General features: G+C 47.1%; 1 non-coding gene across 1 annotated transcript; it reads left to right on the top strand.

Moving 5' to 3' along the window:
• Positions 1–13,835: 13,835 nt before the first annotated feature.
• On the top strand, positions 13,836–13,907 carry TRNAQ-UUG (transfer RNA glutamine (anticodon UUG)). Its single transcript has one exon. It is a non-coding gene; the product is annotated as a tRNA-Gln (tRNA).
• The last annotated feature ends 9,406 nt before the right edge of the window (positions 13,908–23,313 follow it).

The raw sequence follows: 23,313 nt of genomic DNA, 5'->3' as shown, positions 1-23,313 counted from the left end.
GTTTGTTTTTGAGACAGAGTCTCACTCTGTTGCCCAGGCTGGAGTGCAGTGTTGTGATCTTGGCTCACTGCAACATCCGCCTCCCAAGTTCAAGCAATTCTCATGCCTCAGTCTCTCTAGTAGCTGAGATTACAGGCACCCACTACCATGCCCAGCTAATTTTTGTATTTTTTGTAGAAAGGAAGTTTCACCATGTTGACCAGGCTCATCTTGAACTCCTGATCTCAAGTGATCTGCCCACCTTGGCCTCCCAAAGTGCTGGAATTATAGCCGTGAGCCACTGCACCCAGTCAAGTGGTGGTTTTTTTGAACAACTGAGAGTAGGCAACATATCAAAGCAATGGAATTTATTTATTTGTTTATTATTATTATTATTATTTTGAGACAGAGTTTTGCTCTTGTCACCCAGGCTGGAGTGCAATGGCGCGATCTCGACTCACTGCAACCTCCGCCTCCGACATTCAAGCGATTCTCTTGCCTCAGCCTCCTGAGTAGCTGGGATTACAGGCATGTGCCACCACACCCGGCTAATTTTGTATTTTTAGTAGAGACAGGGTTTCTCCATGTTGGTCAGGCTGGTCTCAAACTCCCAACCTCAGGTGATCCGCCCACCTCAGCCTCTCAAAGTGCTGGGATTACAGGAATGAGCCACCACGCCCAGCCAATTTAATTATTATTATTATACATACCTTGGTGTTCAGTTGATGGATTGTTGACGTTTGGATGAGTAAGAACAAATGGCTCAGTGCGGTGGCTCACACCTGTAGTCCCAGCAGTTTGGGAGGCTGAGGTGGGCTGATCACCTGAGGTCAGGAGTTGGAAACCAGCCTGGCCAACATGGTGAAACTCTATCTCTACTAAAAATACAAAAAATTAGCTCAGCACGTGGCATGTGCCTGTAATCCCAGCTACTCAGGAAGCTGAGGCACGAGAATCACTTGAACATGGGAGGCAGAGGTTGCAGTGAGGTGAGATCATGCCACTGCACTCCAGCCTGGTCAACAGAGCAAAACATATTTAAAAAAAAAAAAACCCCAAACAAACAAAACCACCACCACTTTACAATTCTTTTTAATTTTGCCACTATAATGACATCTTTGTCAAGGTAAGAGGATAGAACATTAAACAGTTTGCTAGCTTCATTTTTTATAGCTTTAAATATTTACAAATAAGGATGTTGGTTTTCATGTGTACTCTTTTTTTTAATCTTTAGAGACAGAGTCTCACTCTGTTGCCCAGGTTGGAGTGCAATGGCGCGATCTCGGATTCAAGTGATTCTTGTACTTCAGCCACCCGAGTAGCTGGGACTACAGGCATGCATCACCATGCCCAGCTAATTTTAGTATTTTTTGTAGAGATGGGGTTTCACCATGTTGGCAGGCTGGTCTCAAATACCTGGGCTCAAGCAATCCTCCCACCTCAGCCTCCCAAAATGCTGGGATTACAGGCTTCAGCCACCACGCCTGGCTTGCTTAACCTAATTTGAGTTGGTTCCTGTTACTTATAAACAAAGTGTCCTAAATAATACAACCATGCTGTACAACTGCCTATTTCCAAAACAGAAAGGCATACATAAATAGAAGGTTTTCTCCTTTGGGCAGTTTGGAAGCAAAAACCAGGTCACAGACAATACCAGCCACATAGGCTTTCCTCCAGCCTTGAGTTTCAGACACAACCAAAGAGCCTGGACCAAACCAATGACAAAGCTATCCTTCCAGGACACTGAGTATCCCCCTGATATTTTCTGCTAAACTCCAAATTTCAGGAAAGCTGGGTACAAATAGCCAAATAATTGCATGGGCCTCCAGGGGGCGCTCAAGCCTGCCCTCCCTGTTTCCTTTACTTCTTCCCCACCCGCTTAACCCAGGAAAGGAAAACTGCTGCTGTGCTTTTGGAAAGGACGGATCTTATTGGCTACTGGGCTACTGGTCTTTTTCTTGCCTGCATAGGTATGTCTATTTCCTGCGGCTGAAATAGAAGTTCGGCCTGAGGTCAGCTGGCTTCTTCTCCACTCTTAGGAAGGTATTTGATTTTTTTTTTTTTTTTTTTTGAGATGGAGTCTTGTTCTGTCGCTCAGGGTGGAGTGCGGTGGTGCGATCTTGGCTCACTGCAACCTCTGCCTCCCGGGTTCCAGCAATTCTCCTGCTTCAGCGTCCCGAGTAGCTGGGACTACAGGCGCGTGCCACCATGCGCGGCTAATTTTTTTTTTTTTTTTTTTTTGTATTTTTAGTAGAGATGGGGTTTCACCATGTTGGCCAGGATGGTCTTGATCTCTTGACCTTGTGATCCGCCCGCCTCGGCCTCCCAAAATGCTGGGATTACAGGCAAGTGCCACCACACCTGGCCAAAAATCTCATAATGGTTTAAGAAGGTTTACAAATTTGTGTTGGCCCGCATTAAAAGCCGTCCTGGGCCACAGATTGGACCAGCCTGCTCTAGGAGAAGCACCCCTGTCCTTTACCTTCCAGATCTACATCTGGTGGGCAGTGGGCAGGTTGACCTTTCTGAAACCTACACACAGCTTTAACTGCTCACTTCCTGTTAGTGGTGTTCACAGGCGTGGGCATGGCCATAGGAGTAAAAACTCATTAGCTGTTAACAGTCAGGGTTTTAAGGAAACTGAATTGCCGATGAAATCTGATTGGCAGTTCCTTAAAACTTACAGGTTTCCTGTCACTTCCAGTCACTTCCAGACATCTCGTCTAGACATATCTTTGAGACTGGGGAACCACCCAGGCCTCTGGCGCTCAGTTAAATGGCTTCTGCCTTGAGGCTATTCACAATAGTCGTCTCTAGTACAGAGGGACCATCTATAATCTGCTCTTTGCCCCAGTTTTTCCTCTTTGTGGGCAGAAAATGTTTAAAGCATTGTGATGCAGCAAGCTGGTCTCTTGCCCAAATCAGTGTCCTGCTAAGTCCCCTGTCTCTGTGGATGCTAACTTTCACTTGAGGTACAGAATTCAGCTTTTCCAGCCCTGTAACACTCCAAGTTGTAGGATTTCCGGTAAACTTGGATTGCAAGCCACTCTAAGCAAAACTGAAAACTGAAAACAGGGCACCTTCAGCCTAAAAGATGTCTCTTATAGGACCTGAAGACTGCATGAAATCACTAACTCCTGCCAGCATTCCAATTTTTTCCTACCATTTCCCCTAATTCTACAGTCCTGATAGGCACATAGTCTGTGTTCCAGACCCCAGCACCAATTTCAGGATCATTAAATTTTGAAGAGGTGCCTGCTCTCCACCCTACCTCTTCCACTCAACCCTGCATCTGTCTTGACAGAGGATTCAAGTTAACACACAGCTCTTCTTTTTCTTATTCCTTTGTTTGGATGCTCCTGCTTCCTTTATGCCCTTCAGTTTCAAACAAGTTCAATTCAAGTTATATTCAAATTAGAATATAAATTCTAATTCCCTCATCTTTAAATTTTACCAAGGGATTATCAAGATGTTCCTCATGTAATTGAGTAATCTATATAACTGCATATGCCTCTCTCCTATCCCATTGTGCTTGTAAAGATCCCAGCTCTCCACATGCAAAGGACACAAAACGCATTCATCATAAAAGAAAAAAAGATACATTTGACTTTATCCATCAAAATTTAAACCTTCTGCTCATCAAAAGACATTGACATGGTTTGGCTGTGTCCCCACCCAAATCTCATCTTGATTTCCACGTGTTGTGGGAGGGACCTGGTGGGAGGTAATTGAATCATGGGGGCAGGTCTTTCCCATGCTGTTCTGTGACAGTGAATAAGTCTCACAAGATCTGATGGTTTTAAAAAGGGGAGTTTCGGCCGAGTGTGGTGGCTCATGCCTGTAATCCCAGCAATTTGGAGGCTGAGGCAGGCTGATAACCTGAGGTCAGGAGTTCAAGACCAGCCTGGCCAACATGGTGAAACCCTGTCTCTACTAAAAATACAAAAATGAGCCAGGTGTGGTGGTGCATGCCTGTAATCCCAGCTACTTGGGAGGCTGAGGCAGGAGAATTGCTTGAACCCAGGAGGTGGAGGCTGCAGTGAGCTGAGATCATGCCACTTCACTCCAGCCTGGGTGACAAAGCAAGACTCTGTCTCAAATAAATAAATAAGTAAATAAATAAATAAAAGGGGAGTTTCCCTGCACAAGCTCTCTTCTTGTCTGCCACCATGTGAGACATGCCTTTTGCCTTCTGCCATGATTGTGAGGCCTCCCCAGCCACATGGAACTGTAAGTCCATTAAACCTCTTTTTCTTCCCAGTCTCAGGTACATCGTTATCAGCAGCATGAAAATGGACTAATAGAGAAAGTTGGTGTTACTGGGGGTCAATTTTTCTGGCTGGAAATCTCTGTAGCCACAGTGCCTTTGCCTGAGTTCTTGTCCTGCATCCGGAAGAATGAGGTATGCAGACAAGTAAAAGGTGATGAAGAGTTTTATTTAGTGTTAGGACAGCTCAGAGGAGTGGGTACCTCCTCTCTGCAGGCAGGTCGTCCAGTCAAGTGTTTAGCTCTTAGCAGAGAGGAGGCCCTGGAGAGGATAGTTCCTCTCCTCAGCCAAGTCATTCAGATGTCTCGGTAGGTCTCTGAAGCTCTCAGCAGAGAGGAGTACACTCTCTGCTGGTCCCTCATCTCTGCAGTTCTCAGCAGAGAGGGTATTCCTCTCTGCAGCTGGTTGTCCTGTCCCATAGATGGTACTCCTCTCCAGAGCTGGAGTAGATGGTACTCCTCCTCTCTGCAGCTGTTTGTCCTGTCCTGTCCTGTCTCCCTGCCCTCTTTGTCCTCTGGCCATCCTCTGCCTGCTCTGGCTGAGCCCAGGGCTTTTATGGACCTCAAAGAGGAGGAAGTGCATGCCGATTGGTCCATGGGCAGCCATGGGCAGGCCGGAAGAGGTACCACAAGTCTGCACTCCAGTCTGTGGGACTGGCAGCCCAGCCCCCAGCCCCCAGCCTTCAGGCCCTCCTTGGCCTGACAGTGGGGCCTTACTAGGGACCCCACCCACTTCTGCCCAGGACTGTCTGCCTCCTTCTACTATTCATGGCTCTGGGGCTTGGCCTTAACCCTGCTCTGAGATGGGAGTGTGTGCCAGGAGTGGAGAGAGGCCAGGCAGTGGGAGCAGACACCTCTGAGCTTGCAGGGGTGGGGTGGGGGGGGGTCCTTTCTGGGGCACCCGAGGGTGCAGGGTGCAGAGACGCCTGGGTCCTGCACCTGGGAGGGCAGCCGCAGCTGCACCTGGGAACTCCTACCCTGCTAACTTGGAAGAGGCAGGCCTCCCGCTTGTCCCTGGCTCCTGCTTGCTTCATGGAGTGGGAGGCCAAGGTCTGCAGTTGCGCATCTGGCAGCTGCCGCTGCACCCAGGAGGACAATCCTGTCTGGACCTAGCTCCCCCAAGAGCACAGGGAGGCTCAGATCCATAGCTGCAGTTTGCATAGCCCCAGGAGGGTGAGGCTTCTGCCTGCTCTGTAGAGCAGGAGGGCTGGGTCTGCAGCTACAGTTTGGGCAGCTACAGTGGCATGGGGCACCCCCGTCCCAACTCAGAAGGGGCAGGTCTCCCACTGGCTCCATGGAGTGTGCAGCCCCAACCATGCCTCCCTGATGCAGCTGGCAGAATGGCAGCAGCCACTGCCGTCATTGGTATTGAGAGTGAGGTGCTGCTGAAAAGATACTCAAAAATGTGGCAGTGACTTTGGAACTGGGTAACAGGCAAAGGGTTGAACAGTTTGGAGGGCTCAGAAGCAAACGGGAAAATGTGGTAAAGTTTGGAACTCCCTAGAGACTTGTTGAATGGATTCAACCAAAATGCTGATAATGATATGGACAATGAAATCCAGGCTGAGGTGGTCTCAGATGGGGATGAGGTACTTGCTGGGAACTGGAGCAAGGGTGACTCTTGTTACGTTTTAGCAAAGAGACTGGCAGCATTTTGCCCCTGCCCTAGAGATTTGTGGAACTTTGAACTTGAGAGATGATTTAGGATATCTGGTGGAAGAAATTTCTAAGCCTCAAAGCATTCAAGAGGTGACTTGGGTGCTGTTAAAGGCATTCAGTTTTAAAAGGGAAACAGCACAAAAGTTTGGAAAATTCACAGCCTGACAACACAATAGAAAAGAAAATCCTGGCTGGGCATGGTGGCTTTCAGTCTTCAAAACTTTCTCAAATCTGTCTGGTCTCATACCTGTAATCCCAACACTTTGGGAGGCTGAGGCAGGCAGATCACTTGAGGTCAGGAGTTTGAGACCAGCCTGTCCAACATGATGAAACCCTGTCTCTACTAAAAATACAAAAATCAGCCAGGCATGGTGTTGTGTGCCTGTAATCCCAGCTACTCGGGAGGCTGAGGCAGGAGAATCACTTGAACCCAGAAGGTGGAGGTTGCAGTAAGCCAAGATTGCACCACTGCATTCCAGCCTGGGTGACTGAGCAAAACACCATCTCAAAAAAAAAAAAGAAAAGAAAATCCCATTTTCTGAGGAGAAATTCAAGCCAGCTGCAGAAATTTGCATAAGTAATGAGGAGCCAATGTTAATCGCCAAGACAATGGGGAAAATGTCTCCACGGCATGTCAGAGGTCTTCACGGCAGCCCCTCCCATCACAGGCCTGGAGGCCTAGGGGGAAAATATGGTTTCATTGGCCTGGTCCAGGGTCCTTGTGCTGAGTCCACCCTAGGGATTTGGTGCCCTGCATCCCAGCTGCTCCAGCTGAGGCTGAAAGGAGCCAACATAGAGCTTGGACTGTAGCTTCAGAGGGTGTAAGCCCCAAGCCTTGGCAGCTTCTACATGGTGTTGAGCCTGCAGGTTCACAGAAGTCAAGAATTGGGATTTGGGAACCTCCACCTAGATTTCAGAGGATGTATGGAAATGTCTGGATGCTCAGGCAGAAGTTTGCTCCAGGGGTGGGGCCCTCATGGAGAACCTCTGCTAGGGCAGTGAGGAAGGTAAATGTGGGGTCAGAGCCCCCACACAGAGTCCCTACTAGGGCACCACCTAGTGGAGCTGTGAGAAGAGGGCCACCATTCTCCAGAGCCCAGAAAGGTAGATCCACCAACAGCTTGCACTGTGCACTCAATGCCAGCCTGTGAAAGCAGCCAGGAGGGAGGCTGTACCCTGCAAAGCCACAGGGGGGTGCTGCCCAAGACCACATAAACCCACCTTTTACATCAGTGTGACCTGGATGTGAGACACAGGGTCAAAGGACATTATTTTGGAGCTTTAAGATTTGACTGCCTCACTGAATTTCAGACTTGCATGGGGCCTGTAGCCCCTTTGTTTTGGCCATTTTTTCCCATTTGAAACAGCTGTATTTACCCAATGCCTGTACCCCCATTGTATCTGCTTTTGATTTTACAGGCTCATAGGCAGAAGGGACTTGCCTTGTCTCGGATGAGACATTGGACTGTTGACTTTTGAGTTAATGCTGAAATGAGTTAAGACTTTGGGGGACTGTTGGGAAGGCATGAATGGTTTTGAAATGTGAGGACATGAGATTTGGGAGGGACTGGGGCAGAATGATATGGTTTGGCTGTGTCCCCACCCAAATCTCATCTTGAATTTCCATGTGTTGTGGGAGGGACCCAGTGGGAGGTAACTGAATCATGAAGGCAGGTCTTTCCCATGCTGTTCTCATGATAGTGAATAAGTCTCACGAGATCTGATGGTTTTAAAAAGGGGAGTTCCCTGCACAAGCACTCTTCTCTTGTCTGCTGCCATGTGAGACATGCCTTTCACCTTCCATCATGATTGTGAGATCTCCACAGCCACGTGGAACTGTAAGTCCATTAAACCTCTTTTTCTTCCCAGTCTCAGGTATGTCTTTATCAGCAGTGTGCAAACGGGCTAATATAGACACTATTAAGAAAGTGAAAAGGCAGCTGGCCACAGTGGCTTGCACCTATAATCCCAGCACTTTGGGAGGCTGAGGTGGGCAGATCACTTGAGGTTAGGAGTTCAAGACCAAACTGGCCAACATGGTGAAACCCTGTCTCTACTAAAAATACAAACATTAGCCAGGCATGCTGGTAAGCACCTGTAATCCCAGCTACTCAGGAGGCTGAGGCATAAGACTTACTTGAACCCAGGAGTCAGAGGTTGCAGAGATTGTGCCACTGCACTCCAGCCTGGGTGACAGAGTGAGACTCTCTCTTAAAAAAGAAAAAAAAAGAAAGTGAAAAGGCAAGCCACAGACTGGGAGAAAATGTTCAACATACATATATTTGATAAAGGATTCATATCAGGATATATAAAGAATTCCTGTAAATTAATAAGAAATTTTTTTGTGTGAGACAGGGTCTTGCTCTGTTGCCCAGGCTGGAGTGCAGTGGCACAACCAGCCCAGCTAATCTTTAAATTTTTTGTAGAGATGGGGTCTTGCCATGTTGCCCAGGCCGGGAAAAACATTGTCTTAATGAATAAAATACTTGAAACAGCACTTAGAAAAGAACATATCTAAACAGCTAGTAAGCATGTACAATAGATGTTCAACATCATAACCATCAGGGAAATACAAATTAAAACCATAAAAAGAGATCATTATACACCCACCAGAATGGCTAAAATTTAAGAGACTAACAATGCCACCTACTAACAAAGATGTAGAACTGGAACTCTCCCATACACTGCTGGTGGGAGTATAAAATAGTACAAGAACCTTGGAAAACTGTTTGGCAGTTCCTAATAAACTTAAGTATACACATAGCCTATAGCCCAGCAATTCTATTCTTAGGTTTATACCCAAGACCAAAAAAGAGTTGTACAAGAGTGGTCATAGCAGATTTATTTATACTAGCCCCAAACTGTAAACAACCCAAATGTCCATCAACTGGAGAATGGATCAACAAATCGTGGTATAGTCATACAATGCAATATTACTCAGCAATGAAAGAATGTACTACCGATATATAAAATGACAAGGACGAGTCTCAAAATTGTTATTTATTTATTTATTTGTTTATTTATCTGAGAGGGAGTCTCACTCTGTCTCCCAGGCTGGAGGGCAGTGGCGCTATCTTGGCTCACTGCAACCTCTGCCTCCCAGGTTCAAGCAATTCTCCTGCCTCAGCCTCCCGAGTAGCTGGGATTATAGGCATGCACCACCACGCCCAGCTAATTTTTTTGCATTTTTACTAGAGACTGGGTTTCACCATATTGGCTAGGCTGGTCTCAAACTCCTGATCTTGTGATCTGCCTGCCTTGGCCTCCCAAAGTGCTGGGATTACAGGCGTGAGCCACCATGCCTGGCCTTCAAAATTATTGATTTAATTTTGTTGATTGATTTTGTGTCTGGCAAAAGAAACCAGACACAAAATACACTACAGATAAGTGAATTTCATATATGTAAAATTTAAGAGCAGCCAAAAGTAATTTATGGTGATAGAAACCAGTACAGTGATTCCAGGCAGGTAGGAGGTAATGGCTTGAAAAGAGTACCAGAGAACTTTCTGGGGTGATGGAAATGCTTTATATCTTGATCTAGGTGATGGTGACACAGGCGTATACATTTGTGTAAAAAAAAAAGTATTGGTTTCTCCAGTTACGATTTGTGCATTTTCCATTATATAAATAACAATTCAATTACATGTCATTTAAAGGGATAAGGCTGGGGGCAGTGGCTCATTCCTGTAATCCAGCAATTTGGGAAGCCAAGGCAGGAGGATCACTTAAGGCCAGGGATGCAAGACCAGCCTGGGCAACACAGCAAGATTCCTGTCTCTATTTTAAAAAATGAGATAGATTTTATATATTCTGTTATTGAACAATCTTCAACATATGCAACATATGGTGCTAATAAAACAAGGTGCAGAACAGTGTTTTGATTTTTTTCTAAGAAAAAGAATATGTGCTGGGTTCAGTTGCTCACATCTGTAATCTCGTCACTTTGGTAGGCCAAGGCAGGAGGATCACTTGAGCCCAGGAGTTCGAGACTAGCCTGGGCAACATAGCAAGACTCTGTCTCTACACAAGAAAAGAGAAAAGGAATATTCATATTCATATACATGTATATTTGTTGGGTTTTATTTATTTATTTTTTAGACGGAGTTTTGCTCTTTTTGCTCAGGCTGGAGTGCAATGGCACAATCTTGGCTCATCGCAACCTCTGCCTCCCAGGTTCAAGCGATTCTCCTCCCTCAGCCTCCCAAGTAGCTGGGATTACAGGCATGCGCCACCATGCCCGGCTAATTTTATATTTTTAGTGGAGAAGGGGCTTCTCCATGTTGGTCAGGCTGGTCTGGAACTCCTGACCTCAGGTGATCCACCAGCCTCGGCCTCCCAAAGTGCTGGGATTACAGGCATGAGCCACTGCACCCAGCCTCATTTTGTATTTTGTTCAGGAATGCCAGATCCTTCTGGGCAATAGGGCTTGGGGCAGAAGGGGCAAGCCCAGAGACTCAGGGCATCCCTCCTCACACTGCACAAGGAGGTGCTGGCAGCTTGTCTGGCTCAGCCGGGGATCCCAAGGTAAAGTAGGGGATTCGTGGCAGGTATCACCTAAGCTGGGTGATGAGGACACAGAGCAAGACAGATTCTATCCCAGCTAACTGTGAGAAGCTTCAGAATGGACAAAGGAAATGGACTGAATATGGCTATGACAGTGAACAGGAATACTTTCCATTTAACTACTCAAAGCACCTGTTATTCCATCCACTATATATTTACAGGCTTACAAAAAACTTGAAGTCCCTAATCCTTGCCTTCAGGTTTTTTTTTTTTTTTTTTGAGACAGAGTTTCGCTCTCGTTGCCCAGGCTGGAGTGCAGTGGCACAATCTCAGCTCACCACAACCTCCGCCTCCTGGTTTCAAGCGATTCTCCTTCCTCAGCCTCCTGAGTAGCTGGGATTACAGGCACGCGCCAATACACCTGGCTAATTTTGTATTTTTAGTAGAGACGGGGTTTCTCCATGTTGGTCAGGCTGGTCTGGAACTCCCGACTTCAGGTGATCCACTCACCTGGACCTCCCAAAGTGCTGGGATTACAGGTGTGAGCCACCGTGCCCAGCCTTCCTTCAGGTCCTTCCTAACCCCTGGCCTCACTGTTCTCCCCCTCTGCCTGATTCAGCCCTCAGTCTCAGTGCCAGGGCTGAAGCCACACTGACCCCACCTCTAGCAGAACCTAGGACTCTCCCATGCTTCAGGAGCCACTTGAGGAGGCTGGGTCTGTTCTCAAAGATGCCATGGGTTGCCATCTTTACAATGTCATGAACTGTGGCTTTATGTTAATAGAAACTAGTTATTCTGGGGAAGGAAGATTACATCCTGTCTCCCTTTTCTCTCTTATCATTAAAAAATTAGTAAATGTGGCCAGGCGCAGTGGCTCAGGCCTGTAATCCCAGCACTTTGAGAGGCAGAGGCAGGTGGATTACTTGAGGCCAGGAGTTTGAGACCAGCCTGGCCAACATGGCGAAACTCTGTCTCTACTAAAAACACAAAAATTAGCTGGGCGTGATGGTGGTGCACTGTAGTTCCAATTACTCGGGAGGCTGAGGCAGGATAATCGCTTGAACCTGGGAGGAAGAGGTTGCAGTGAGCGGAGATCATGCCACTACACTCTAGCCTGGGCAAAAAAGCCAGACTCCATCTCAAAAAAGAAAGAAGAAAGAAAAGAAAAGAAAAGAAAAGAAAAGAAAAAGCTAGAGAATGGGAGTAGGGAGAAGTGGAAGTAGGAAGGTGGAGTCACCTTTACCCTCACACTGGACAGAAGGAACTATCTCCTATGCATTGTCAAAGAATATCATCATGGCCCTTTAGGGTTTCTAAAGTAGCTTTTGAGAAATTAATTTCAATGCACTCTCACTGGTGCTCACAGAACCCGCGTAAGGAAGAAATAAACAGGAAAGCTGAGGTCCAAAGATGCTGAAGTCATTCAACTTCAGCTTTAATAGCTCACCCTTAAGTCATAGGCGCTTAAGGGGAGATTGGCTTGTTTCCCAAAATGGAAAATCTTTACTGTTTCTTCTGACAATATACAAGAGTTATTCTTTTATCAAGCCATATGGAAAAACAGAAAAGTCCTTATAAATTTACTCCCCAGAGATAAATCATCAACAGAGCATTTCAGATTTAGGCTACCATGCTCTTGACTGCATGCAACGGAAAAGGACTGGGTACATTAAGCAAGAAAAGAGACTTTTTGGAGGGATGTGAGATAGCTCAGAGCACCAGAGAGAGGCTGGAAAAGCAAACTTCAGAAGATGGGCAGAGCCAAAGGGGAACTGGGCAGCCAGGACCTCAGGCAAGGTCAGGATCCTGGGCCGTGTGGTTAGGATGCCAGTTCTGCTGCCAGTGGGCATGGCCTGGCTGCCCCCACTGCCCCTGGGACACTGGGTGTCACAGCCACCACTAGTAGCAGAACGAGTTCTAAAATGCCCGTTTCTGGGCATCATTCTCTGGATTTTAAGTCTAATTGGCCAAGCTACATCTCATTCTGACTGCTGGAGAGTGAGTATATCCACCTTGGAGCACAGCTGCTGTCACCCAGATCCACACAGTGTTGGCGCCCTCAAGAAAGGAAGTCAGATGTCACACGTCAAATAAATGGTAAATGTTCATTACACACATGTAGAACTTTTCTGTTTGTTTATAAGTCATGGGATATTATACATATTACTGTATATTGTTAGTATATAGTATATATGAATTAGATCTTATTAGTATATATTATTAAATGATGTATTTTATTTATATATAATTAATGTTATATATAATTAATATATACTGTATTATTATACACACTAATTGGTACAACACTATTATACATACAAATTGGTAAGTAGATTTTACCTACTATTATCATATTGTTATACATACTAATCGGTATGTATACATACTAATTGGTAAGTCGATTTTATTATTATTATACATAATAATTGGCAAGTGGCTTTTTTGTTTTGGCTTTTTATATTATTACAATAAGTTATTCCCTAAATTCTTGCACAATATTTATTGTGTAGATATTGTTATTACCAATTTTCACTTGGACGTTTATTTTCTGTTTTTTACTATTATAAACAACACAGCTGAGAACATCCTGGAACATACGTCTTGGCACTTGCCTTGGTGTTTCCGTAGGTTAAAGTCTCAAAGATGAAACTGCTGAGTCAAATGGCGTGTAAAAATTTAATGTAGCCAGATTGACCTGCAGAAACTTCCGTTTACATACACGCTCACTAAAATGGGGGAGAGAGCCCAGAGGGGAGTGTCTTTTCCACTGATCTGATTTAATCCTTGAGTTAAGGATAATCGCCCAGCAAGGAAGGGTATCTGAGTGTTATCTCAGCAGTCCCACCTGGTGGTTTTTAATTAGGCACACAACGCATGTGGAGGCGAAACTTTGGAACGGTTTTCTCGTGAGCTCCAGCCACGTGAAACAGTAGGACTCGCACCGACGCAGTCAGGCTAGGGGCGCAATTTCAAAGTCTCCGTTCGCGCGTCCCTGGGGCGCCTGGGGTTTGAACCGTTGTTCCCCACATGCCAGTCCGCTTCCCTTCCCGCTTGGCCAAAATACCTTTTCTAAGGCACTTCCCACGTAAATCAATAAATAAACAACCCAGGCTCCGTGCGCCGCGCCTCCTGCCCTGGAGTTGGGGTTGGAGCAGGCTTTCCCCGGACCCAGTCCGGCCCCACATCGCCAACCCCGCCAGCCTGCTGCCTTTCCGACCTCCCAGCCCCCGGAGGAGCGCAGGAAGACATGATATCCCCGGGACCAGAAACGCCCGGAACGCGAAGGACGCAGAAGCCCTCGCCACGCCGCCCGTGGGGCCCCGGCCCAGGGCCCAGTCCGGCAAACACGGACACCGCTGCCGCTCTGAAAAGGCCGCCCAGAGCCCTCCTAGCTTGAGGAGACTCGCGGCCGCCCTCAGCAGTTAGCAGGTCCCATGGTGTAATGGTTAGCACTCTGGACTTTGAATCCAGCGATCCGAGTTCAAATCTCGGTGGGACCTCATGAGACTTTTTGGTCCTATAATTCCTGTTTTGGAGACCGCTTCCGGCAGCAGCCATCTCGGGCTGTGTGGGTAGCCTCACTGATCTGGCCTACAGCGGCTTGGGGTCCCTCCTCCTCTCTCAAGATGTTTTCATTTCAGGGCCGTCCTGGGGGTGTCAGTGCGCACGCGCGAGAGTCGGGCAGAAAAATTAATGTGTTGATGGGAGAGCGAACGCGACTTCACCCTGGAGGGCAGCTTCCGAAAGAACCCGAAGGATCCGGAGGATGCTGCTTCGGGCGGGGCATAGCTAGCTCGGCCGGTCTAGGAGGTCCCAGGTTGCCGAGGGTGCCGTCATGCTTCTTATTGGCTACTGAGCAAGCGCGATGCGTTACTGCTGCCTGAGCCGCCAATGAAGTGGCTCGACCGAACCAAGGGGCGGGGAAACGGCGCCTGCGGGACTCCAATTGGTCACGAACAAATAAGGAGGCTGCGGTCCCCAGAGGGGTGTGTTTTTGGGGTCTGGAACGCACCCTAGTGTGTTTGTCTAGGTTGTACGGTGCTCAGTGAGGTTGTCTGTGTCTGTCAGTCAGAAAACAGGCCCTTAGGCTGTATGCGGTGGCTCACGCCTGTAATCCCAACACTTTGGGAGGCCGAGGCGGGCGGATCACCTGAGGTCAGGAGTTCGAGACCAGCCTGGCCAACATGGTGAACCCTCGTCTGAAAAATACAAGAATTAGCCGGGCGTGGTGACGCGCCCCTGTAATCTCAGCTACTGGGGAGGCTGAGGCAGGAGAATGGCTTGAACCCGGGAAGTGGAGGTTGCAGTGAGCCGAGATCGTGCCTGTGTACTCCAGCCTGGGAGACAGAGAAAGACTTCATCTCAAAAAACAAACAAACAAACAAACAAACAGTCCCTAGATGCTGTAGTTGGTGAAAGAGAAGAGATTAAAAGAAAGAAAGAAAGAAAGAAAGAAAAAACAGTCCCTTAGATGCTGTAGCTGGTGAAAGAGGAAAGGAGAGGGAGAGAGACAGAGAGAGAGAGAAGAGGGGAGAAAGAGAGAGAGAGAGGGTGAGGGGAGGGGAGGGGAAGAGAAGAGAAAGAAAGAAGAAAAAGAAAAACAGTCCCTTGGCTAAGGGACCGGTTCTTCAGCCCGCCAGGGCGTCTTAAGCGAGTCCTCAGACGGATTGAGCGAGTCTCTCTGGGCGAATCTGTCCAGGATCCGTGTTTAGGGTGCCGAGCAGGCGCACGTGCTTTGCAGGAAAGGGCGTACCTTTAGGATTGTATGGGAGAGACCTGCGTGAAGCAGCTTCTTTGGATCAGCATCTCGGTTTTGAGAGGTGCCTGTCCCTCTAGGATAAGTAACAAGGGAGTCCGCTGACGCATTTATGATCTCCCCACAGGGTGATTGGCACTGTGGTTATATGTTCCCGCCCCTTGGGAGGATGCCATGGAAACACAGAGGATCCTCGCGCTGCTCTCCCACCTCTCCCCTGAGCACCCGTTCTCCCCACCCCACCCCACACTCTCCCTAAATGGTTGAATGGATCTGTGTGTATGAGCAATCCCAGCCTCAAAAATACCTAGCCATGAGACGTGGGAGGATTTGCTCCACCAGAGCGTAAAGCTTATTATCAACTGCAAGCTATAGAAATTGAGGTAGTTCAGTACTGGTGCGAGGATGGGAAAACATGCCAACGCAACAGAATAGGGAACCCAGATTCAGCCCCGCAAGTATCTGGACAATTGATTTATGACAAAGGTGGCACAACAGAGGAGTGGGTAAAAGAACTTCCTTTTCCTTTCATTCTCTCTTTTTTCTCCTCCTCTTCCTCCTCCTCCCCCTCCTACTCCCCATTCCTCCTCTCCCCTCCTCCTTCTCTTTTTTTCTTCTTTTTGACAGGGTGTTGCTCTGTCACCCAGGCTGGAGTGCAGTGGCACAATCACAACTTACTGCAACCTCGAACTCCTGGACTCAAATGATCCTCCCCCCTCAGCCTCCTAAGTAGCTGGGATGGCAGGCACGTGCCACCATGCCCAGCTAGGGCCTACTTTTCGATAAATTGTTCTGGGACAATTGAGTGTCCATATGGAAAAATACGAAATCGAATTCCTCCCTAACTTACATTAAACAGAGAAATAAATTCCATGTGAATTGTAGACTTCAATGTGAAGAAAAAACAATAAAGCTTCTGGAAGACAACATAGGAGACTATCTTCATGACCTCAAGGTAAGGAAAGTCTTCCCAAAAAAGACAAAAAACGTTCTAAAATGTTGATATACTTCACCATATTAATGTGATACTGTATGTTCTCCTTATCAAAAGACCCCAATAATAAAATGACAAGGTCAGCCACAGAATAGGAAAATATATTTGGGTTTTTTTGTTTGTTCGTTTTGTGTTTTGAGATAGAATCTCACTTTTATCCCCCCAGGCTTGAGTGCAGTGGTGTAATCTCAGCTCACTGCAGCCTCAACCTCCCAGGTTCAAGCGATTATCCTGCCTCAAGCCTCCTGAGTAGCTGGGATTAGAGGCCTCCAGCTAATTTTTGTACTTTTAGTAGAGACGGGGCTTTGGCATGTTGGCCAGGCTGGTCTCGAACTCCTGACCTCAAGTGATCCACCCGCCTCAGCCTCCCAAAGTGTTAGGATTACAGGTATGAGTCACTGCGCCCGGCCTAATTTTTGTATCTTTAGTAGAGACAGGGTTTCACCATGTTGCCCAGACTGGTCTCGAACTCCTGAGCTCAAGCGATCTGTCCACCTCCACCTCCCAAAGTGCTGGGATTACAGGTGTTAGCCACCTTGCCCAGCCAGGAAAAGACATTTGTAATGCATAACTGACAAATAACTTAAATATAGATTACAATAGAAAAATCCAGCCAGGAGTGGTGGCTCACACCTGTAATCCCAACACTTTGGGAGGCTGAGGCAGGCATTACTTCAGCCCAGGAGTTGGAGACCAGCCTGAGCAATACGGCAAATACCCATCTCTACTAAAAATACACAAATTGGCTGAGTGTGGTGGCACAGACCTGTGGTCCCAGCTACTCAGGAGGCTGAGGCAGGAGGATGGCTTGAGCCCTTGGGGTCAAAGCTTTAGTGAGCCATGATTGCACCACTGCACTCCAGCCTTGGTGACAGAGCAAGATCCTGTGTCAAAAATAAAATAAAGTAGGGAAAATACATAGTCAGTTTGGGTTTAAAAAAAAAACCCTAAAAATCAATAAGAAAAGACAATCTAATAGAAAAATAACAAAAGGCTTGAACGGGCACTTCACTGAAAAAGGAAACTGAAAATAACTGATATACATATGAAAAGATGCAAGAGATCATTAGTCATCACGCAAACGCAAATTAAAAACTCAATCAGATACCACTACACACTCACCAGAATGCCAATGCTGATGTTAAGAATATGGAATAATGTGAACCTTCGTAGAAGTGTAAATTGGTGGAAAACAGTTTGACATTACTATAGTTGGAAATGCTAGACCCTATGATATAGCAATTTCACTCTTGCCCATATATTCACAGAAATGTGTGCATATGTGCACCTAGAGACATACATAAGAATGTTAGGCTGGGCAAGGTGGCACATGCCTGCAATTCTAGCACTTTGGGAGGCCGAGGCAGGAGGATCACTTGAGGCCAGGAGTTTGAGACCAGTTTGGGCAACATAGTGAGACCCCATCTCTATTTTAAATAAAAGAAAACTTTGTCCACCAAGGGGAAGTCAGGATAAAGATTTTCTACTTTGGGCCAGTCAAACCACATCTGGAGGATTGAGATCAATTCTGGGTATCACACAAAGACATTGGTAAATTTCATCCTGCCACTAACTGGCTGGGTAATTTGGGTAAGCAATTTAAGTGTTCTGAGCCTCATATGCAAAAGGATAATAGTAGTACCTTTTGCATAGCAGTGTTGTGAGAATTAGCAAAATAGAAATGCAAAGTCTTTATATCTATATCTGATCCATAATATAGTCAAGAATGGTAACTGCTAGAGAAACAACTGAATAGTGAAGTCTATGGAAGCTCAGATACTTGAGAAACACAAATACTTACACCAGGAGGAAAACGAAACTTAGAGGTCACAAGATAGCTTTCTTAGTTTATTTGCTTATTTGTTCCTAGTCTGGATTACAACAGAGGCAGAGAATTAGAAGTCATGGGTGGAAGTTAGAGGGGCAAAGAGGATGAACTTTCTAACAACTTGAGCTGTCCATTGGCAGAACAGTGTATTCACCCAGGGGATTCTTCCTGCCGGCTGCACAAACCAAATCAATTCACCAAGACCTCAGTATTGCATTAAAGAAAGAGTTCAATTGACACTAGGTCTGCCACGTGGGAGATGGAGTTATTTTATTTTATTTTTTTAGACAGAGTCTCGTTTTGTCATCCAGGCTGGAGTGCAGTGGTATGATCTTGGCTCACTGCAATCTCTGCCTCCTGGATTCAAGCAATTCTCCTGGCTTAGCCTCCCAAGTAGCTGGGACTACAGGCATGCACCACCACACCCGGCTAATTTTTGTATTTTTAGTAGAGATGGGGTTTTGCCATGTTGGCCAGGCTGGTCTTGAACTCCTGACCTCAGGTGATCTGCCCGCCTCAGCCTCCCAATGTGCTGGGATTACAGGTGTGAGCCACCGCGCCCAGCCTGGAGATGGAGTTATTACTCAAATCAGTCTCCCTGAAGGCTCAGAAGTTGGGGTTTTTATGAACAATTTGATGAGCAGGGGGCTAGGGAATGGACACTGCTGACTGATTAGGGATTAAATCATAGGGGTGTGGAAAACAGTCTTTCTGTGCTGAATCTGCCTCTGGGTGGGGCCACAGGCCCGGTTGAGTCATGAATCACTGATCTAGGTGGGGTCTGTCAGTTGCCAGAATGCATCTCAAAAGACCAAGCCTAGGTTTTACAATAGTGATGTTATCTACAGGGGGCACAAATCACAAATCTTGTGACCTCTGGCCACATGACCTCGGAACAGTAAAGGATTATAGAAATTATGCCTACATTTTTGGTCCCTGAGCAAGGAGGAGGTTGGTTTTAGGGAGGGACTATTATCATCCTTGCTTTCAAGTTAAACTATAAACCAGATTCCTCCCATGTTTAGCTTGGCCTACGTAGGTGCAGGAGTGAGCTGGAGACAGCCAGTCTGTGAGACTAGAAGCAAGATGGAGTCGGCCATGTCAGATTTCTCTCACTGTCAGAATCTTTGCAAAGGTGGTTTCAACAGGCTTGAGAAATACTGAGCTGCTGGTGCCTGAAGTCTTCCAGGGAGGCTCAAAGCTCTTTGTCAGTTGTGAGTGTAGGAAGATTTCTGCACTCAGATGGAGATTGGGCTCCACAAAATGTACCCTGCCTTCCTCTCTGAGGTTTGGTTCGTCTGTGAATCCTCATTCCCAGTTTAGGACTTTACTCACCATGAGCTTTTTCATTATTTCTCCTATGGCTTTCACCATTTTTTGTTTGTACTAAGACCCTCAGTAAGATATCTGTTTTTCATCAGAAACCAGTGTACACATACACACATGCACAAAACTGAAATAAAGGTTTAAGAAATAACATGTACTCCACTCCCATTACTTCACTTGACTAACCTTTTAAAAACAAACCAAAAAAAAATAAATTAAACAAAAATAATATTTGGCTTGGTGTGATGGCTCATATCTATAATCCCAGCACTTTGGGGGAGCTGAGGTGGGAGGATACTTGAGCCCAGGAATTTGAGACCAGTCTGTGCAATGTAGTGAGATCTCATCTTTACAAAAAATTTAAAAATTAGCCGAGCTTGGTGGCACATGCTCCTCTAGTCACGGTGACTCAGGAGGCTGAGGGAAGAGGATCACTTGGGCCCCACAGGTTGAAGCTGCAGTAAGCTGTGATCAGGCCACTGCACTCCAACCTGGGTGACACAGCAAGACCTTGTCTCAATTAAATAAAAAGAAATAATATTCACATGTAAAAGTATACTCTGATATTTTTTCTTTTCTTTCCTTTTTTTTTTTTCTTTTGAGACAAGGTCTCACTCTGTTGCCCAGGCTGGAGTGCAGTGTCATGATCAAATGATCCTCTCACCTCAGCCTCTCCAGGAGCTGGGACTACAGGTGTGGGTCACCACACCTGGCTAATTTTTGTATTTTTAGTAGAGGCAGGGTTTCACCATGTTGGCCAGTCTGGTCTCGAACTCCTGACCTCAGGTGATCCGCCGGTCTCGGCCTCCCAAAGTGCTGGGATTGCAGGCGTGAGCCACCACACCCAGCCTCTGATATTTTCTTTTTTTTTTTTTTTTTTTTTTTTTTTTTTTTTGAGACGGAGTCTTGCTCTTTCGCCCAGGCTGGAGTGCAGTGGCCCGATCTCAGCTCACTGCAAGCTCCGCCTCCTGGGTTCACGCCATTCTCCTGCCGCAGCCTCCCGAGTAGCTGGGACTACAGGCGCCCGCCACCACGCCCGGCTAATTTTTTCTATTTTTAGTAGAAACGGGGTTTCACCGTGTTAGCTAGGATGGTCTCGATCTCCTGACCTCGTGATCCACCCGCCTCGGCCTCCCAAAGTGCTGGGATTACAGGCGTGAGCCACCGCGCCCGGCCAGCCTCTGATATTTTCTATGTATTTTATTTTTTTTTAAACTGGTCACAATCTACTAACTTGATTCTAGAACCTATAATTGATAAAACACTTAGACACTCGCTACCATCCCAGCTGGCCTTCTTCTCCTAGCTCCAGTTTCTCTAAGACCTCCTCTATATGTCCGCCTCTTTCTATGCCCAGTAGCTTAGGAAGAACATCTTTTTCTCCTCACAGCAGTCTGAAAGCCTCTTCCAATGGTTTTATTCTGGTGAAGTGGCCCGGGGCATAGCACACTGTAGCCCCACATTTCTGGGTTCACGTGATCCTCCTGCCTCAGCGTCCTGAGCAGCTAGGACTACAGGTACAGACCACTGTGTCCTGTGTAAGCCTGTAAGTTATAAAATACGTACAGTCTTTTTTTTTTTTTTTTTTTTTTGAGACAGGATCTCACTCCAATGCCCAAGCTGGAGTACAGTGATGCGATCACAGCTCACTGCAGCCTTGACCTCCTGGGTTCAATCGACCCTCCCACCTCAGCCTCCCAAGTAGCTGGGACCACAGGCATGCGCCACCACATCCGGCTAAGTTTTATATTTTTTGTAGAGATGGGATTTTGCTATGTTGCCCAGGCTGGTCTTGAGCTCCTGGGCTCAAGCGATCTGCCAGCCTTGGCCTCCGAAAGTGCTGGGATTACAGGCATGAGCCACTGCGCCTGGCCCACAGTCTTGTAATACCTACCATGTTCTTGGTGCTAGAAATACAAAATTAAAAAAGACTTAGCAGGGCGCAGTGGCTCACACCTGTTATCCCAGCTCTTTGGGAGGCCGAGGTTGGCAGGTCACTTGAGGTCAGGGGTTCAAGACCAGCCTGGCCAACATGTTGAAACCCCATCACTATTAAAAATACAAAAATTAGCCGGGTGTGGTGGTGCATGCCAGTAATCCCAGCTACTCAGGAGGCTGAGGCAGGAGAATCGCTTGAACCTGGGAGGCGGAGGTTGCAGTGAGCCAAGATCTTGCCATTGCACTCCAGCCTGGGCGACAGAGTGAGACTGTCTCAAAAAAAATAATAAAAATAATTAAAAAAAAGACTTGCTCCCTGCCCTCAAGTAGCTTGAAATCTTGACCAATAAATCAAAGGCTAAAGTACGTTGTAAAATGAAAAGCAAGGCTCGGGAGTATATGTGGATGAAATGTAAGTGAAATATAGGTGTAGGTAAGGTAAAAAAAGAAATCCAGACGAAAGCTCAGAATAGCATGGGAGTGCTACCGTTCGTGTAAAAAGGGGAGAACATTTATATGGTTTGTGTGTGCATAAAATATCTCTGCAAGGCTGCATGAGAAACTGGAACATTGATTTCTCCAGGAATGAAACCAGGGAGAGAAAAGGAGGAAGAGACTGTTCACTGTATACCCTTTTACACCTCTTGAATTTTGAACCCCCTAATTTTTCATTACTTCTTCATTCAGTCACAAAGTCTCTAGGAACTCAAGAAGCCAGAGAAAGCTTGAAGTAATGTTTAAACCTAGTTGTGACTTACTATCCAGATTAGCTAGATGAAGAAGCGGCAGCAGGCTAGGGGTGTTTCAAGCCCTGCATGAACTAGTCAAGGAATAAAAGAAGCTCCATATTGATGCGTGGAGCCTAGGGGGCCAGGGTAGGGGTTGGGGGTGAATAGGAGGCAGAGCTGAGGCCCCAGAGGTAATAAGGGCCCCTCATGCGGAAGGGCCTTGGTGGCTTTGGTGCCCAGGAGTCTAGATTTGGTCTCACAGGAAGTGGCGAGTGAAGAAGGGTATTAAGCAAGGGAGCTACAGAGAACCCACTAGCAGCCGAGAGCAGAGTGGGCTGCAGCCGGGCTAGGAAGGTGGGGAGTTCCGCAGGAGACTGTGGAATCATCAGGGTAAAAGGTGACCAAGCTTTAACTGAGGACTAGGCAGAGGGAGTAAAGCGATAAACAGATGAACATGTGAGAGCTTTAGAGGGTGGCTCCATCAGGAATTAGCTTGCTTAGGAATTAGCGTGATTAGATGGGCTGCCGCGGGGGAGCAGGGGAGCGGCAAGGCCGTGCGTGCATGGTTCTTCTTCCTTCTCTGTCCTCTCCCGGCTTCCCTGGTCCCTGCTTCCTCAGCTCTGATACTACAGGCGATGAGTCCCCCACCTCTCCCATTTCCATGGTCTGGTAGAGAATAAGAAAATCAGAGGGGCCAAGGGGACGTTGAGTTACTACTCCAAAGTCACCTCTCTGCCCCTCTCCTACCCCAGCTTCTGTCGGAAATGAGGGAGAAAGGAGAGGAGGGCAGGGAGCGAGATCCTTTTGGTGCTTAATTCAAACCCTGCCTGCAACTCTGCGCCTGCATGAATATCCTGCCTCCTCCATCAGACCAGGGCCTCTGTCTCCCTACACAGGATCAGCCATGGAATGCGTGGAGCTCAGTGTAAAATGAAAATGTGTAGGTCTTGTTCAAAAATTATTAAGAATTTCAAGATGAGGACAGCAGAGTGTTAAACCTAGCATGCACCCTTCTAAGCAGGGGACCCTGTGTGACAGCAGAGGTCGAAGGCCCATAAAGCTGGTTCTGTCCCCAGGCCTTAAGGTCAAGTAGGTAATTGGGTGGAGTTGGGAGGCAAGAGGCTGTGACTTACTTTTCCAGAGGTGCTGAGGTCATGGTGGGGTAATCCCTGTCCCCATCTCACTCCTTGCTGGCTTCATGGGTAAGATCCGGAAGGCCCAAGGGTGGGCGGGGCTGGGCTGTCTAACCTACTAGGAAGGATTTCTAGCTGCTACCAGCTCCAGGAGCTGAGGCCACATTAGCCAGTCAGCTGTTCCCCCTCCCTGCCTTCTAAGG

Source organism: Pan paniscus, chromosome 19 (assembly GCF_029289425.2).
Source record: "Pan paniscus chromosome 19, NHGRI_mPanPan1-v2.0_pri, whole genome shotgun sequence".
Lineage (NCBI taxonomy): Eukaryota > Metazoa > Chordata > Mammalia > Primates > Hominidae > Pan > Pan paniscus.
The sequence above is the reverse complement of the archived record's forward strand: the minus strand, read 5'-3'. Positions and strand labels throughout refer to the sequence as shown.